This window comes from Salmo salar, chromosome 25, assembly GCF_965601325.2.
Source record: "Salmo salar chromosome 25, fSalSal1, whole genome shotgun sequence".
In the NCBI taxonomy this organism is placed as follows: Eukaryota; Metazoa; Chordata; class Actinopteri; order Salmoniformes; family Salmonidae; genus Salmo; species Salmo salar.
The window spans coordinates 25721899-25729227 of record NC_138315.1 but is presented as its reverse complement, the minus strand read 5'-3'; positions in this window follow the sequence as shown (position 1 = coordinate 25729227).

Sequence of the window (7329 nt, the reverse complement as noted above, 5' to 3'; positions counted from 1 at the left end):
ACTTGTTTGTTTTCAGTTTCCACAGGATGTGCCAACTTGGTGACTAGACGATTAATTGCTCTCCTGTTTTCTGCTCTACTCTTCGTCTTGCTTTAGAATCGATTTTTTGAGACACACCCCCCCATCCCCCACCCCACCCACCTCTTAGTTTTAAAGGGCTGACACTCCCAATTAGACGTGAATGAGCCCATTCCTACCAGGGATAGGAGAGTTTGTATTGGATATATATAATTAAGATGAATTACAGTCGGAACAAATAATGCATTCCCTTGCAACTATGTAATTTTGTTACTGCAACAATGGTGTTTATTCTGAAGCATACCATTCATTCTGAACAGCCCAGAGGGAAGAGGTAACTTTAGTATTGAAAATGTCTGCTTTCAAAGACAGTTTGATTATTTATTTTTAAAGAAAATTGCAAGTCATAGAAAACAGAATACGTGCAGTCACAAACACAATTCAATCTAAAATACATTCAAAGAAAAAGGTCTTCTCAAAAGTACTGACGTTATGAAAAGATCCCCAGGAGAAGAAAATTGACAGATTTTCTACTCCTTCATTCAAAACACTGAAAAGTGCTGAAATGTTTATAATCTTTGATCATCATCGAGCAGGGAGGTATAAAAACATCAACACAAAGAAAAACTTAATTAACTTATCTTTGAGCTACAGACCAAAACTTTCCAAACAACAAGTCATGGCTTGTGGTGGTGGGTGGCTATATTTGAGGCCACAAGCATGGTGGCATGACGGCACCAGAAATTTCCCAACCAGTCAGTGAATCCCCTTACTTCTAGGTTACAATTGACATAGAATCACAGCTGTCTGTTTATTCTGACTAGACCCTGATGTCAGGTTGCAAGCAAACAGAACCAGTCCAGTGTAATGTTCATTAGGCCACAAAATAGAAAAAGTTTAAAAATGTAAAACAAAAACGTTAGCAAATTCTCATTTCTTATTGGACAATTTAAGTTCCTCCCCATTTCAGTAAATGTTTCTCAGTTTGGTGCTTACCTGGTGTGTCTATGGCTCAGGCACTGACAGTAGCTGGAAGGCCGATATACATTTTACAACCCATGTAGACGGAGCTGACCACACCTTTCCTGCTCTGGGGATCATAGATGATGTACTGGGTACACAGGGCCTAGTCCAAGCCCATCAGGGCGTGGTAGGCTGCAGTAGACAGGGTCTGGGTCACATCACTGTCTGGTTTAGGCTGTCGGGCCAGGATCTGGCCCCCTGCCTCTCTCACCACCTGGAGGAGCTCGTCCCGGGGGGGGGGGGGCTTCCTGAAGGAGCCCATGAGGTAGAAGAAACAACCATCGAACAGTGGGGGCAGCTGGGGTAGAGAAGAGGAGAGTGGAGTATAGTAGAATAGAATGAAATAGTAAAAAAGAGCAGAGTAGAGAACAGTCAAATAGAATAGTGTAGTAGAATCAAATTCAGTAGAGTAGAATAGGAAGATGGGGGAGAAACGAGAGAAGGCTTTAACGTCAAAAGTCAAATAAAACGTGTGTTATTAAAACAAAAACGCATTTCTGTGGACGAAGGAAAATGAAACCAAATATTCTTCTTACAAGGAGAAGTGAGGCGGTTTCATTTGTTTCATCAATCTTGTAAATTACGGTAGGCAAGCCCTTAGAAATTCATCAAAGCCCTGCGCATACAGAGGGAGAATAAAGAGAACAGAGATCTGTATCTCCTTCCTGGATCCTAAATGATACTAACCATTCTAGTGCCTCGGGATTAAATCAGTCCCACTAAGAATAGCCTAGTGTCTGAACAAAGTGTCTGGACAACAGAGAGAATTTCTTCTTGTTCTGTAATGAGTTTAAATGAGGCTGAATCACTGCAAAAATCACAGCCAGAACCTTTCAATTCTTACTTAACCACAACAATGGGGCAGCTTTCATTCTATTCCATTCTACTCTAATATAGCACAGAATTGTTGAATACTCACTTCTGATTGGCTAGAACGGCATTCTAGAGTGGACATTAAAACCAGATATCGGGACAGTTGGAAAAGATATAACCATGCAATCATGATGCAATCATGATGCAATATGCGCCTACACATGCAGACCATACTAAAGCTAAACCAACAACCACACAAACTGAAATTGGATACATTGTAAACGCAGGTCCAACGAGGGAAAAACACTTAGCTAGCTAGCATTAAATTTGTTTTAACGGAAACATTTTTTCTTGGAGCATCTGTCATGGTGAGTGATGAACATGAATTTCTCTGGTCCCCTCCGCCGCTAAAGCTGTCAAATCCTCCCACATGTTTTTAGTTTGACCAGCTGTTTTCAGCGACTGATATTTTTGAACTCTGTTGTCATATTGGCAGGTTTGCTAACAAACTATCTAGCGGTAAATGTGTGCTTCATATTGTTTCTTTGGCAACTGTGGTATAAGCGGCATAAACGCCGACATTCTGTACATTATCTTGGAAAAAAGGACTCCGCTGCGTCGTCCATTATTTCCAAGGTAATGTACAGAATGTCGGCATTTATCCTTTACTTATATTCTACTATATTCAATTTAATTCTACTCTATTATATTAAATTCTACTATATTCAATTCTACTCTATTATATTAAATTCTACAATATTCAATTCAATTCTACTCTATTACATTAAATTCTACTATATTGGGGCAGAATTGTAATGACAATGCTTTTCAAGCCAAGAGCCATCACTGCAGCTTTTTTACCATCTCGTCAGTTTAGTGGCTGTGTATTCAGGTGCCTCTACGGAGTGCACTAATCCACTCAATTGTTTTCTGCTGGAAATGGGTACTCTCCAGAGTTGTAGATTTAGCAGGTTCATTGCCTCCATTTTGTTTTGTTCCTTGCTTGCAGGGGTGTGGGTATGTGCACATTTGTGTGTGTTACCTACCAGTCTGTGTCTGTTAATGCAGCTGCGTTGAGGTCCTTCTGCTTCATGGTTACTCCCGGCCATCCAGCCATCTGTCTAAAGGCACACCTCTACCCCTTTGAGAGGAGAGAGAGAGACAGGGGACAGCAATAGCTTAGAGGAGTGCAGAGAACTTAAACTCACCTTAGCCAAATACATTTAAATTAAGTTTTTCACAATTCCTGACATTTAATCCTAGTAAAGATTCCCTGTCTTACGTCAGTTAGGATCACCACTTTATTTTAAGAAAGTGGAATGTCAGAATAATAGTAGAGAACTATTTATTTCAGCTTTTATTTCTTTCATCACATCCCCAGTTGGTCAGAAGTTTACATACACTCAATTAGTATTTGGTAGCATTGCCTTTAAATTGTTTAACTTGGGTCAAACGTTCCAGGTAGCCTTCTACAAGCTTCCCACAATAAGTTGGGTGCATTTTGGCCAATTCCTCCTAACAGAGCTGGTGTAACTGAATCAGGTTTGTAGGCCTCCTTGCTCGCAAACGCTTTTTCAGTTCTGCCCACACATTTTCTATAGGATTGAGGTCAGGGCTTTGTGATGGACACTCCCAATACCTTGAATGTTGTCCTTAAGCCATTTTGCCACAACTTTGGAAGTATGCTTGGGGTCATTGTCCATTTGGAAGACCCATTTGCGACCAAGCTTTAACTTCCTGACTGATGTCTTGAGATGTTGCTTCAATATATCCACATAATTTTCCGTCTTCATGATGCCGATCTATTTTGTGAAGTGCACCAGTCCCTCCTGCAGCAAAGCAACCCCACAACATGATGCTGCCACCCCCATGCTTCACGGTTTGGATGGTGTTCTTCGGCTTGCAAGCCTCCCCCTTTTTCCTCAATTTTCTTCCTCCAAACATAACAATGGTCAGTATGGCCAAACAGTTCTATTTTTGTTTCATCAGACCAGGGGACATTTCTCCAAAAAGTACGATATTTGTCCCCACGTTCAGTTGCAAACCGTAGTCTGGCTTTTTTTAATGCCGGTTTTGGAGCAGTGGCTTCTTCCTTGCTGTTCTTCCTTGCTGAGCAGCCTTTCAGGTTATGTTGATATTGGACTTGTTTTACTGTGGATATAGATACTTTTGTACCTGTTTCCTCCAGCATCTTCACAAGGTCCTTTGCTGTTGTTCTGGGATTGATTTGCACTTTTCGCACCAAATTACGTTCATCTCTAGGAGACAGAACACGTCTCCTTCCTGAGCGGTATGACGTCTGTGTGGTTCCATGGGGTTTATACTTGCGTACTATTGTTTGTACAGATGAACGTGGTACCTTCAGGCGTTTGGAAATTGCTCCCAAGGATGAACCAGACTTGTGGAGGTCTACAATTTTTTTCTGAGGTTTTCGCTGATTTCTTTTGATTTTCCCATGATGTCAAGCAAAGAGGCACTGAGTTTGAAGGTAGGCCTTGAAATACATCCACAGGTACACCTCCAATTGACTCAAATTATGTCAATTAGCCTATCAGAAGCTTCTAAAGCTAGGACATAATTTTCTGGAATTTTTCAAGCTGTTTAAAGGCACAGCCAACTTAGTGTATGTAAACTTCTGACCCACTGGAATTGTGATACAGTGAATTATAAGTGAAATAATCTGTCTGTAAACAATTGTTGGAAAAATTACGTGTCATGCACAAAGGAGATGTCCTAACCGACTTGCCAAAACTATAGTTTGTTAAAAAGAAAATGATGGAGTGGTTGAATAACTCCAACCTAAGTGTATGTAAACTTCCGACTTCAACTGTATCTGAAGAAACCATTTGAGAAATTAAAGAACTGTGTGATGACTAAAAGTAGAATGCGCGCAACACACTTATGGCCGTTGGCTAATGACGCAACACAGATTAAAATAAAGCAAGCTTTAGTGTAGTATCTCTCTCCACTCTTCAAGTCCCAATTGAAAGAGAAGAACTGACAGTAGTGGTTTTTCCACATAAGAGCAAGGAGGCACTTTTTAAAACCTGGAGCATCGTTTCCAGCTTTCCACTCTACAGGTCCCAAGTGTATGAAATTAATATTGTATAAAAGCAGTGTTTTTCCCACATAGCATTTTTCCCACATAAACTAATTTAGTACTAGGACCTGGTCTGGTGGTAGTGCTTTCAAACCAGTGACTAGGCTACATATGGCCCCTAGTGGCAGGGGTTTGATCCCGCATCTGCCTTATTCCGCTTTACTTCACTAATCTCTTTCAATTCTTACTGTAATGTCACAATTAAACATAAAAAGTCTGGAGGGGGGATTATGTTTTTCCAAAACGAGACTGAGCAGAAGTTGCATACAGGGAGATATTGAAAAAGCTATAGAATGCATCGCAAATTGCACCCCATTCCCTACATAGTCCACTATTACCGACCAATGCCCATAGGGTTTTGGTAAAAAGGCTGCTACTTGGGAAGCGGACATAGTTTTGTTGTGTTGCTCAGCACTGAGAAAGCACAGTCAGGACTAAAATAAAAATAACTTTAAGGGGAGGGAGGGCTGCTTTAAACTTTTCTATTGGTTGGAGTAATTTATGGACATTGGCAGCATCCAAAATGGGACTCCATCCCCTATATAGTACACTACCAGAGCCCCATGGGCCCTGGTCAAAAGAAGTGCACTATATAGGAAATAGAGCACCATTTCAGACACAACTCTTCCTCCACTAAAATAAGAAGCATTAAGGGGATGGAGGGTTGCTTTAATTACTCATGCAAATAACACGCCCTAAAGCTTAATGACGAGCCAGGTAACCATGCACTTCTGAACACCTCCACAATCTCTTAGATTCATAGCAACATCAATTTTAACGACTCATGATGCTGTTGTGCCTGGCATGATGATATGGAGACATTAACATATTACAATGCGTGCAAACTCCCCATCAACACACAACAGTGTTATCTTGATCACTGCCCAACCGCAGCAGAGGCAGCTACAATGTCTTTCCTCATGAGGACAGTTCCCATATGAACACACACAGATAGTCACACACACAACACACACTCACGGATACACACACACACACACACACACACACACACACACACACACACACACACACACACACACACACACACACACACACACACACACACACACACACACACACTCGCTCTATAGCAGTCATCAGGCATAATTACATTTACTCGTGCCCCTTAATTACAGCTTTCATTTGGAGGGACCCTGCGAGGCCTCAGCGGGGGGAAGAGATACCGGGGTTAATCCCGGCTCTGCTCCACTACAGACTATTGGGCCAGCTAGTTAGCCCTGCCGCCACCACTAGCAGAGGGGCCATTAGCATATCAGCTAATTAGATTCACGGAGATGGAGGAGGAGAGGGAGGGCAGGGGGGGCTCTAAAGCCCAGGCTCAGACAGAGGACTTTAGGCTGCCTGGCTTGACTGGCAGGATCCTGGGCACTGAAGGTGTACACTATAGACAGGGCACAGAGAGCAGAAGGTCAGACAAAGTTGTGGAATGGGGAGAGGGGTGACTGGGGTACATGGAAAAGGGGACAGAGAGGGGTGGGGTGCGGCAAAGGTGTTGGGAAAAACAAAATGTGCTCAATCTTGACAAGACACGCACACGCAGGTATGTCCACACTTAGCACAGGCACACGCACAGACAGACACACAGTCAAATAACACCAAGGTGCCAGACACCTTGATGACAGTCGTTCACTTTATTCCCCTTTGACGTAGACTAGGCTGCCTGTGAATATCTGGTGTATTTTATTGTTGCTGTTAGGAATAGACTGCTAAAACAACTGCATGGAAATTGTAATCAAGCAGAAATCAAGCACAAGAGGAGAGTTTTAGTCTGTGATTTCTATCCATTTTGACGTCGGGTCCTCTGACAATTTACAACTCTCCCTTTTTCAATCCACTATTTTTTCTTGTGGAGGTTTGCCTGTACACTTACATATCTACATTTTTCATATCGTTTTCATATTCATCATCTCCAGCACCACTCCAACATCAACATATGTGAAAATTGAGCATTTCTATGTTTTGTGTAAAAAAATATTGAGCAAGATAAGCGTTTCCAAAGACATCATTGGTGTGCATCATGTGATTTTAACCAATTATGACAATGCAGTGCCTGCAAATGCAGTGCCTGCTTATCGTCCTCTGTCTGGTTTACAACAAAACATGACCGACCGGCTCAGTTTTATGAAGCAAAATTTGAAATTGTTTTTATAAATTGAATAAAAGTAGAGACTATGAGCTAGAAAATTGCATATCATACACCACAGTTGAAGAACAATTGGAAAGTAATTCTGCTTTGAAACTTAAGAAAATAGCCCTTGAATGTTTTGGTACACCTATTGGAGAGCTATTCTTTGTCTACATCAATTCAGCATCGTTCACACCTTCTTAATGTAACAGGGTTGGTTATGTTTCCA